This window comes from Kogia breviceps, chromosome 12 (assembly GCF_026419965.1).
Source record: "Kogia breviceps isolate mKogBre1 chromosome 12, mKogBre1 haplotype 1, whole genome shotgun sequence".
NCBI lineage: Eukaryota > Metazoa > Chordata > Mammalia > Artiodactyla > Physeteridae > Kogia > Kogia breviceps.
In genome coordinates, this window is record NC_081321.1 from 40,984,858 (window position 1) to 40,997,089 (window position 12,232).

The following is a 12,232-nucleotide window of genomic DNA, read 5'->3' on the forward strand; positions in this document are numbered from 1 at the left end:
CCATTGCGGAGCACAGGCACCGGACACGCAGGCTCAGCGGCCATGGCCCACGGGCCCAGCCGCTCCACGGCATGTGGGATCTTCCCGGACCGGGGCACGAACCCGTGTCTCCTGCATCGGCAGGTGGACTCTCAACCACTGCGCCACCAGGGAAGCCCCCTCAGTGCAATCTTGATCAAAATTCCAGGGGGCTTTTTTTTGCAGAATTTGACAAGCTGATTCTAAAATTCATATGGCCATGCAAAGGACCTAGAATAACAAAATCAATATTTAAAAAGGAAGAGCAAAGTCGGAGGGCTGACACTATTTGACTTCAAGATTTATTATAAAGCAGGGGTAATGAAGACAGTGTGGTAGTAGTGTCAAGATGGACAAAAAGATTAACGAAATAGAATAGAGAGTCCAGAATCAGACCCTTAGCATACTTGATTAATTGATTTTTGACAAAGATGCAAGGGTAATCAGATAGTGCAGGAACACTAGATATCAATGTCAAAAAAAAGAACTTATATATTACTCCAAAAGCATGATCCATAGAAGAGGAGAAAGTAATAAATCAGACTTCATAAAAATTAAGAATTTCTGCTCTTTTTGAAAGACTTTAAGAGAATAAAAAGGTACACCCCCACTGGGAGATGATATGTACAAATCACGTATCTCATAAAAGACTTGTATCTGGAATATATAAACACCTCTCAAAACTCATTAATAAGAAACAAACAACCCAACTTAAAAAAATAGGCAAAAGACTTGAACAGACACGTCACCCAAGAGCATTTACTGATGACAAATAAGCCCACGAAAAGATGCTCAGTATCTTTAGTCATTAGGGCAATACCAGTCAAAACCATAATAACACTTCTTACCTGTTGGAATGGCTAAAATGAAGAAGACTGACCATACCTAGTGTTGTCAAGGATGTGGAGCAACTGAAACTCTCATATACTGCTAGTAAGAATGTACAATGATACAACCACTTTGAAAAGCAGTTTGGCCCTTTCTTAATATGTTAAATATACATCTACAGTAGGACTCAGTTATTCCATTCTTAGATATTTATACCCAAGAGAAATAAAATCATGTGTCCACACGAGGACTTGCACACAAATACTCATAACAGCTTTATGAGTAAAAAAAAAAGCTTTATTTATAATGGGCAAAAACTAGATATAACCTAGATATCATCACCAGGTGACTAGATAAACAAATTGTGTTATATCTCTATAATGAATAGTACTCAGCAATAAAAGGGAAAGAACTATTGATAGACAACTGAATAATTTCAGAATAATTAAACTGAGTAGAAGAAGCCCTACAAAGAAAGTACATACTGTATGATCCCATTTGTTTAAAATTCTGGAACATGCAAACTATTGTACAGTAATAGTAGAAAGATTGTGGTTGCACACAGAGGGATTACACGGGGGACTGGGAAACTTGGAGGTGACGGGTATGTTCGTTACCTTGATGGTTGTGATAGTTTCATGCATGTGTACATATGTCAAAACTGTTCACCCTAAACATGCATAGTTTATCCTATGTCAAATATACCTCAATAAAGCTATTTAAAAATGTATGTAGTGGGCACACTATGTGTGCCACATCGTGTTCTCAGTGTGTGAAATGCATTCCCCTCTTTAATTCTCATAACAAACCTATCAGGTCAGTCCTATGATTGTTCCCTTTTACAGATGAGAACAATGAGGCTCAGAGTTGTTCGCGTCCAAGGGTACTCAGTAAGTGGCGGCGGCCTGCCCATACTCTTTCACTCTTAACTGTGAACTTGCGGTAAAAAGAAATATGTGTGAGAAGCACAATAGAGTGCTAAGAGTTCTCACATTCATTGTCTAGATCCTCGTAAGAGAGTGTAGAGTAAGCAGGTCAAATGATCGTGCCCACTTTACAGATGGACAAACTGAGATTCAAAAAGATTAAGGTGACCATTACAGTTTCAGGCCTGGGGGAAGGGATGTCTCCCTCCTCCTCATACCAGAGCCGCGTCCACTGAATCACAAGGCTCCAGCTGCAGCCCATAGACTTCTACGTTTTTTTCTCAGGCAGCCAAAGATCGGGTAAATTGAGTGCCTGTTTATAGATGTCAGAAATTGTAACAGCTGAGCACTGCACTGTTACTGGGCATTTCCTTCTACGACTGTCGTTCAGGAGAAAGGTAAGACTTGGCATTTCCAAGGGTCACGGGGCCCTCGAGTCCACAAAGCACCTTTCGGGTTTCAACGCCCGCGTGCTGCCTGACAACCCACCAGCGTTCCGCGGCCGCGTCCCGGCGCTCGGCCCGGGTGCCCCTCCCGCGCGGCTCGGCGGGGGCGTCGGGGAGGCGGGCCCGGGGACGCTCGCGAGGCGCTCCGGCGCGGCGCCCCCTGCCGGCGCCCTGCTCCCTCGCCCCGGATCCGGTCCAGGCGGCGCGGGGACGCCGGCCTGACAGCCAGCGAGCGGGCGGGCGCGCCCTGCAGAGGTAGGTGGGCTGCTGGGCGCAGGCAGGCAGGCGGGCGGGCAGGGGCAGGGGGCGAGCAGGGGTCGCGCTCCGGGGGTCGGCGCGGGGGCAGGGCGGGCGGGGGCCCCGGCGGCGGGGGCGCGCGCGGCGGCGTGCGGCGGGCGCGAGTCATCAATTATGCAAGGACTTCGGCGGCGCGGGGGGCGGGCGCGGGGAGCGCTCCAAGATGGCGCCGACCGCAGTCCCGCCCGCAGCATCCTCCGCACCTCCGCAGTCCGGCCGCGCCTCCCGGGCCCCGCGTTAGGGCCGCCGCTGCCTCCCTTGCCGCCGCTGCCGTAAGTAGCCCCATAGCCCCCGCCCCGGCGCCGCTCCTTGCCCGCCGGCTTCCCCTTCTCGCCTCGGGACCCTGGAGCGGGGCTCGCCCACCTCCAGTCAGGGGCTTTGCCGCAGAGTGCGCGGCGGGGCTCCAGGGGCAGTGGAGCGGGGTTTCTGCCCTCCCTGTTTTGGACAGGTGTTTGGAAGTCTTGCTTCCTTCTACCGTGTTTACTGGGGATCCCTGAGGAGAACTGAGGACCACCGGCCCCCACCCCCATACACCCCCTCTCTCCTCCGCTCTTGGCTGCACTGGGGGACACTGGCGTGCCCTCGGCGCCCCTTCCGTAGGGCAGCACCCTCTCCTCCCCATCTCTCAGAGCCGGGGCAGAGTCGGGGCCCCTCGCCCGGTTGCACTGGAAGGGCAGCGCCGTCCGGATCTTCTAGGCAGCTCCTTAGCTCTACCCCCTCCCCCATGTCTTACTGCATCCTTCTCCCCCATCCGGCTCCAGATTGTTACCAACTGCGGAAGCCTGGGGCTCGTGGGTTCTTAGGGCAGCCAGGACTCCCCTGTCCTTTACTTGGATGCATCCGTCCCCCTCCCGACAGGGTAGTCTGGGGTTGTTGGGGGCCCCCGGGACCTTCCTTGGCAGGCTAGGATTCCTGCATTAGGGAGTACATCACTTTCAGAACATCCCCTTCCCCCGCCCCCACCCCTACGCCACCCGATGCAGAGCTTGCTCCTCTCCTCCTCTATGCTTCCCTCCCCCACCTTACCACCGGCAGCAGCACCCTGGGCTTCTGCTAGCTTTGGGCTTACAGGACTGCCCAGCTCCACAGGCTTGGACCCCTCCTCTCTAGTTCTCACTTGGTACTTGGGGGACCGCAAATCCTCTGCATTTTTCCTGAGAGCTCAGCTCCATCCCCTCCTTGCCAGTAGCAACCACCGGTGGAGACTTGGCAGCTAACTTTCGGGGGGGCTTAGCCACGGCTTTCAGACCCCTTCAAGGGCCCCAGTTTCGAGGTGGGATGAAGTGGGAATAATTTTACAGCCTGATAAATATGATTCTACAATCCATGCCTTCCTTCCAGCTACCCCACCCTGTGCCCTCTTCCTCACTTACACTGCAGTTTTTGAAACATGGGGGAATACATTTTATATCCGGAGATTCCAAGATGCCAAGGTTCAGCGTCGGTATTCATAATAAAAGGATGGCATCTGTTTTGGGGGAGGGGAAGGGGTAGAAGAAACTTTGCATTGCATCTGGCTAATTCAGGGAGAGGGAGAAATAATTAGCATGGAGCAAGCTCTACCAAACAGGGAAAATTGCTTTTAATGCACGCACAATGGGCACCAGAGAAGCCGGGACGGAAGCAGGAAGTGTGGGTGAGGGCTCTGGGGGCAAAGGGGGGGAGTGCTTTTTATAACCGTTTTCTCAAGTTTGAACCTGGAGAGCCTTTAGAAGGGTAGTGGTGTGCTAGGGCTGTGGGATGTTTTAGCTTTCCAAGGGAGATTTCGGGTGTGGTAGGTAGGTTTTCACTGTTTCACAATATTTTGTACTTCTCTTTTCACCACGTGTATTAGAAGATAATGGTGGTTAGAGGACTTCTTTTTCTTTCCTCAAAAAGAAAATTGGTTTTTTTGATGTGTAATGCAAATGGCTGGATAACATTACCACCTGGTACCACCATCCTGGTAGAAATCTCAGGGGAATCAGACTTAAAATGCTGAAAGCTTTGTAACACGTTGACTGTAACCTGGTTCTTGAAATACTGCAGCATTTTTTCTTTGGAGCTCACGATCCACAAGGCTTCAGTTCTCCCTGAAAGAGAATTTGATTGCTTGGAAGCGGGTAGTAGTGATGGCTTGGTACTCAGCAAACATTGTCCTAGAAATTGAGGCTCTCCCTGGAGAGGGCTCCAAACATGTTCTGTGTTCTATGGACATCTGATTCAGGGTATGTGTAAATATGTTGTGTTTCTTAGTAGGGCTGGTGGTGGGTACTACAACACAGTTCTTGACAATTCTGGCCAGTTACTGGTTTCTTGGGTTCAGTTGGAGAGGCTTCAGTTTTCATTTGGGGTTTTGTCAACTTTTATCAAAATATTTGAAGGATTTTATTTTAAATTAAAAAAGGAGTATGAAATGGAATATAGCGTATTTAAAAACAAACAGTCATACAGTTGATGTTGCTTTCTCTGTAGGGGCTTTAACAAATTTTTCGCAGGGCCCAACTTGTCCAGCTTTGGTTGCCGGTGTTGAGGTTTGCGCCAGGGTTTCTTGCTGTGGTGCTGAAAGGACAGTTCCCTAACAGTCCTGCCGTGGAGTTCACTCATGCTGGACATGATTTGGGTTTTTCTTGCTTTTATTATCAGCAGGCTTTCCTGTAGATGTGTGTGTGCGCGCGCATGTGCATGCGCAGCTGGGTTTATACTTGAAGTTGCAGGCCTAGTTACCATATTTTATTACTCCCACATAACTCTTCATTTTGGCTGTCCCTCATGGAGACTGTTTTTACAGGCTGCAGCAGATCCAGTGACATTTTGCTGACTGCATTATTTCAGCACATTTTGATAATTTCAAGTAGCAAGAAACTATTAATGTTATGGGAATTTGGTCTCCTCAAGAAGTAATCAGATAGCTTGCTAAATTAAGCTGAATCAGAAGGGCATCTTCTTTGGGTTGATTTGAACAGTGAGCTGGGAAAAGGACTCAACACAGCAGAGGCCAGTATGTGATTCATTGTTTCACTAAAGTAATTTGTCAAAAAAGTATTTTAAAATCCTAAAGTAGTGAAGGGAGCCATAAAATTCAGCTTGTATGAATCTCCCACCTAGCACAGGGATCCCCTTATGGGACATCTCACATAAAGCAGCTCATTCCTTTTGGGTTCCACTGTGATTGAAGTACTTTTATGTCATTGAAAAGGTAACATACATAAAGTTAAAAGACATATAAATTGGCTATGTCAGGGGCAAATGTCATTCTTGTGCTTCTTACCAAGAAAAGATTGACATTCAGTGTTCTATAGAGATTACACAAGAAACCTGCACCTGCTTGAAAAGAATACAAAGATAGAGACAAATCCACCTAAATCAAGAAAAACATTCTTGAATGGAAAGAAACGTAATTATCTTTAATGTGCTGATATTATGTAACAAGTTGTTCTGGATGCACATGCATGAATTAATGAATACTTAATTCCTATAGATTATATCTGAGAAGGAAAATAAAACCACGTTGTAACACAGACGTAGAGAATGGACTTGAGTACACGGGGAGGGGGAGGGGTAAGCTGGGACGAAGTGAGAGAGTGACATGGACATATATACACTACCAAATGTAAAATAGATAGCTAGTAGGAAGCAGCTGCATAGCACAGGGAGAGCTTGGTGCTTTGTGACCACCTAGAGGGGTGGAATAGGGAGGGTGGGAGATAGTCGCAAGAGGGAGGAGATATGGGGATATATGTATATGTATAGCTGATTCACTTTGTTATAAAGCAGAAGCTAACACACCATTGTAAAGTAATTATACTCCAATAAAGATGTTAAAAAAAACCCCAAAACCCACACTGTATAGAAAGTGTTAAAAAATACAGTTTATGCAGAGTCAGATCAGTTCCCATAATTATAAAAATAATGTATACTTATTGCAGAAATATTTTAATATATAAAAGACAGGAAAAAAGTCATCCTTAGCAAAACAGTTGTCTGTGTTTGTAGTTATTTCAGTCTTTTTTTTTCTGTAGAGAGGGCAAGAAGCACTTGCAAAAGTTATTCAGAAGAACAAAAAATAAGTATTTTAAAACCAAGCCTTTTAAACTCTTAAGTTCACAGTCCACTAGTTAGTCATTGAGAGGCTTAACAGCTAGATCGTTATATTTCAGTTTACCTTTATTTTCTGAATCATGTAAAAAAAATTTCTCCGAAATTATCTTTAATGTGAAAGAATTCATTCTTAGAATTGGACTCCTGTAAAGTCTTTTGATTTAAATATAGCAAGTTAACTAGAAGAATAAAGAAAACTTTACAAATATTCTCCCTCTGCACCTTTACTGTGTGTGAAGCATTGCACTAAGCACTAACACTCTTTAAATGGCAAGAATCAGCTTAGAAAATTATACCATGCTCAAATACTATAGCTATTAAAATGTTAAAAGAAGGAAACAGAACTTTCACCCTTCACATTTATTAATTGCTGAAATGTTGACTGGAAGCCTATTGATCTTACTCAGTGATTTAAACTAAAAAGAATAATGTGTGCAGGAATATGAAGTAAATGTATGTAAAGAAAAGACAAAGAAGAAATCTTCTGGAAAAATTTTCTCTGTCCCTTCGTGAAGTTATAGATACAAAACCAGGACCCGCATTTAAGTACATATCAGGAATTAAGGTGAAATGAAGACCCAAGAAGGTTGCCTTAGTTACACTGCTAAGAAGAAAAAGTCAGAAACAGTGTAGGCTTTGGAGATAGGCAAAACTAAGTTCAAGTCTTGATTCTGCTACTTACTAGCTTTGTCACCTTGGGTAAGTTATTTAATCTATCTGAGCTTCAGTGCTCTCATCTATAAAAATTGGAATAATAATACCTACGTTGCAAGGTGTTTGTGGGGATTAAGTGAAATCTCTGTTTCCTTATGGTTCCTGACACATAGAGCTCAGTATATATTAGCTCCTTTTCCTCTAGGGATTTAGCAGCTTAGTGTGTATTTATATGTGTATTTGATAGAGTTTATATGTAGTGTATTAAATTTCAGTAGTCTGAAAAGCAGACGGTTGCTTTATCTGCAGTCTGGCAGAGAGAATAGAATCTGCAGGTGTGCTGACTTGGGTGGACATTGCTAATATAAAAGGAGAAAAGTTTTACTGTATAATTGCAGTGCTGATCTCCACCAACACAGTGCAAATGCAGTTACCAAAGTAACTCTTTCTGCATTCATTCCCAAACTATTCTAGAATAGGACTCTTTACCAAATAGGAATGCTCTGGCATTCGCCGGTTGGCAGGCAACTGTGCTGTTTTTAGCTATAGTTTGGGATCTGAAGGTGGAATGGGCCCAAAGGCTGAGGTGTCCCTTTATCCTTACTTGAGCTGAACGTGTTAATTGTAGTAAGTGATTATATGGGTTTGGAATTGCTTTTGTCTTCAGCACCCTTCTAGGTTTTCCCATTATATAGGTTTTTTTTTTTTTTTGCGTTACGCGGGCCTCTCACTGTTGTGGCCTCTCCTGTTGCGGAGCACAGGCTCCGGACGCGTAGGCTCAGCAGCCATGGCTCACGGGCCCAGCCACTCCGCGGCATGTGGGATCTTCCCGGACCGGGGCACGAACCCGTGTGCCCTGCACTGGCAGGCGGACTCTCAACCACTGCGCCACCAGGGAAGCCCTATATAGTCTTTTAATTGCTTTATTTGAATGAGTCTCATACATTTAGGTCTCATGGCTGACCATCTACTTTTGGTAATTATTACTCTATGTTTATCTGTTTATAAAAGCTTAAAAAAATCCTTCTATCAGTTGATTGTTTGAGTTAGGTAAGACAAATATTATTCTACGCATTTTATAGCTGAGTAAACTGAGGATCCCAGAGCTTGAATGAGTTGTCTAGGGCTATGGAACCATTAAGTGATGGAGTGGAGACAGGGACCCAGGTTGGTTGACTCATGCCTAAAGATTTTTCTTCCATTAAATGGTGTTATATTCTGATGTTCATATAACCAAGTATTGTGAACGATTTTGGCTTTAAGAAAATATCATTATCCTAGGTATCTAAACATATCTTACTGAGTGGGCATAATGAAAGATTCTGGGATATGCAGAGGGAAGGCAAGAGTACCTTTGAAGGAGAGCATTTTGGAAGCAGGAAGGAGAGGTAAGATGAACAGAAGATGTATCAATAGATAAAATATGGATGAAAATAGGAGGCATTGAAGTAACGTGGTCGTTTTGTTTCTGCAGCTATCCTGGCTGCTTTTTTAAAGGTCATCTTGTCTACTTGTCATTCATCATTTCTCTTGCACATAAATACACATTTGGCTACTCATAAATGCTCCCACACTGCCAGTATAAGTTATAACCAGGACCACAGGGGAATTATGGCCACTATCACCTGGACTTTTTTGCTTATGCAAGGCTGAAATTGGTGTAGGACTCAGAGAAGAATTGGTGCTGGGTGGTGGGAGGGTTATGCTAGCTGAAGCAGAAAAAGTTCTGGGAGGCTCTAGATCCAAAAGAGCAAAGGTGAAAGTAGATAATAGTTACAATTTCCCTTAGGTGTATGGAGATGTGTCATACCGAGGAGAGTGGAACAGAAGAAAAGCTGGGACCCTGAGGGTCTAAGATGTGCTTTTAGTTTTGGACTGAAGCTCTTTTGATCCTGGAAGGAGTCGATTGGGTTAGGATAACTAAAATGTTGTCTGGAGAGGTTTGGAACGCTTTTATATTCACTCTTGGTGGTAGCGAGATCCTCCTGTGTTCCCTGGGCTTGTCCCAGGATCTGGAAATGGAAAGCACTGAAATCCCTCAAAAGACTCATTAACAGGCTCCTTTCATGTTCAGTTGATTAGTGCGATTTTTATGATGTTAAATCTTTTGAGTTTCTAGGGAGTAAGAACATTAGAGAAATATAGCGAATGCTTATTTATCCAAGGATGGATTATCTAGGCTATGAATTATACATGTCATTTATTTTCCTCTCGTTTTCTGCATCTTGAGCATTTAACTGATCGTTAGTGTTTCCATCAGAGTGAACTTGGGAAGGGAGAAAAAGTCAAAATTAAAATGTTACTTTAAATTTTTAGATAATGATTGAGAAAGGAATAGATCAATGAGAAGGCAACTTATTTTTAATCTATTCTTATTCTCTCTTTATTTTAAAGTACAGACGGTTGAAAGCTGAGCCTCCAAAAGCTTCTCTGGAAGCCAGTGTGAAATAGCATTTTTCCCTCATTTTACTGAGTGACAGCCCTGTAAATAAATAGGGCTTAATTTATTACATGGTTAGTTTCTTGTTTCACAAGGAATAATTCTTCAATTAAGGATAATGTAGCAGGCTTTTCTTCACATTCACTAGTGACTTTTTGTATTAGCAAGAAGTTGAACAAAATGCTTTTAAATGAAAACAAATTGATGCGTTATTATTAAATTGCAGAGAAAAATTGAGCAGGTTGCGAATGAGACTGGTAGAGCTTTCTCGGAGGTCAGAATAGCCAGAAATCTCATTTGCTACAGAACCTAAGATTTTGGTGAAGACTAAAAAGGTGGAATGTCTTATTTCTAGGAAAGATACCTTGAACAAAATAAAACATTTTAAACAGGTTTATACTGTGATAGGGAAGAAAGCATTGGGAGTGTGAGGAATCATCAGAGTGGAGAGTGAGGAAAGGTGAAAGAATGACTGCAGTGAAAATGGACAAGGGAATTTGGATGTGAACTTGGGGGAACTGCTCATGTTTTAAGAGAAAGAGTTCTCTCTCCTCTGCAGACTCCTTTGGATACATGTCTTTGTTTTTCCTGAACTAGAGTTGTCCTGGTGTTCCCTGTAGGGCACAGAACCTTAGGAAGATGTTTTGTGTTTTAAATGTTATTTTATCCCTTTATCTGCTAGAACTTTGCTGCAAATTGCTTACTTTATCTGATGTCTGCTTTGGAAAAGCTGGAGAAATTTTCTTGCTTTGTAGCAAAAAATTTAGTACCATTCTTAAATGTTTTTTCAAAATTTCCTCTTTTTTTAAAAAAAGGATTTTAAGGCATTTTAATATAAAAAACATTTTCTCAAAAGGCACTGTGGAAGGTATCTCTGTATTCTATACATAAAATATATCTTTTACATTTATTTTTTTGAATAGTTAACAGAGGCAAAGGGTTAAAAAATCAGAGTTCAAAGTTAAGTCTTTTATACTGTCACCTTCACTCAGTGTGCCCTCCATAAAGGCAACTACTGTTACCAGTTTCTCTTGTATCCTTTCTACATATATATGCCTGCACACATTTTCTCTCCCCTGCCCTCCCCCACAATTATGTCCATTGTCTTTTGAGGAAGACTGTTAAAATAGTTTGGGGGTTTAACTCTCATTCTATGTCATCTTAGATCAATTAATTCCCCGTTAGCAAAAATTTTAGTGACATTCTTAAGTGTTTTTTTAAAATTTCCTCTTTTAATTTTTTTAAGGATTTTAAGTCATTTAATATGAAAACATTTTCTCAAAAGGCACCGTTGAAGGTATCTCTTCCATTCTGTGTTATAAATTTGGGGATTTGAATATAGAGCATAATTAGAGTTATATTCAAATTAGAATAGAAATTTTGCTAAGAACAAATCAGTTGGGCTGGGGTAGAATCCCCCAGTGGCAGATAAGCCTGCAAAGATACAATAGAGTTAGCCAAACACTAAGAATTTTTTTGAAGTTGCATTTATCCTTGGAGACAATGGAGAACATAGAAGAATTTTTAGGGGGTACAAAATGACACATCATCAAAGCCATGCTTTAGTATTTTAGGAGAATTGGGCAGCAGTGTGTATATAACAGGATGGAACAGAACAAGGAACGGACAAACAGTTAATTGACTGTTTGATTTGGCCTAGCTGTGTGGTGAGAAAGGCTTGGACTTGGATAGTAGTGATGAAGATGGAAAGGAAAGAATATAAATACAATTTTGTACATGTGTGTCACATGGATGTGTGCATTTAAGTAGCATTTTTATAATGTAAGAAATTGTTTCGAGGAAGGCCCAATAGGAATTGGTGAATAACTTTACTTGGGGAAAAGGGAGGAGGAGGAGTTAAAGATTATTTTGTTGTTTTAAAGTTCAGCGACAGAGAATCTTCTGTTTAGAAAATCTGAGGAAGTAAGTTCTGTAATACACATTGGCAGTGTAGTCCAGAGCATCTTGGTTAGCAAGCTACCTTAATTTCTAATTTTTAATCCTTTCTCTGCAGTGGGTTTTCCCCCATCAGCTTCTCATGCTTTCTTTAAGGAAAACCTAAATCTTCCAACTTCTTTATTCTGTGCGTTCTCTCACTGATAAATATTACTTAATCTTTGTGGGTCTCTGTCCTTTTCTTTCTTTTTAAACATTTTCTACCACACAACCACAAGGCTTTAGTCAGTGTTCTTTCTGATTTTAAAGCCCCGCACTCTTTTTTTTTTTTAAACCCCACATTTGTTTATTTATTTATTTTTGGCCCTGTTGGGTCTTCGTTTCTGTGCGGGGGCTTTCTCTAGTTGCGGCAAGCGGGGCAACTCTTCATCGCGGTGCACGGGCCTTCTCACTATCGTGGCCTCTCTTGTTGCGGAGCTCAGGCTCAGTAGTTGTGGCTCACGGGCCTAGTTGCTCCGTAGCATGTGGGATCTTCCCAGACCAGGGCTCGAACCCGTGTCCCCTGCATTAGCAGGCAGATTCTCAACCACTGCGCCACCAGGGAAGCCCCTGTCCTTTTCTTATTTTGTGGTCTTTCATTCTGTCCA

General features: G+C 43.0%; 1 protein-coding gene across 5 annotated transcripts in view; it reads left to right on the forward strand.

Moving 5' to 3' along the window:
• The first annotated feature begins 2,388 nt into the window (after nucleotides 1-2,388).
• The window catches only part of SCN8A (sodium voltage-gated channel alpha subunit 8), a 177,954-nt gene continuing 168,110 nt past the window's right edge, over nucleotides 2,389-12,232 (forward strand). For 4 of the 5 annotated variants that reach the window (XM_067009312.1, XM_067009314.1, XM_067009310.1 and 1 more), the window contains exon 1: nucleotides 2,653-2,787. The gene's annotated coding sequence lies outside the window, so the exon portion shown is untranslated. Of the gene's footprint in view, nucleotides 2,474-2,652; nucleotides 2,788-12,232 lie in introns of those variants that run through there. The other variant, XM_067009311.1, reaches the window with a different exon arrangement.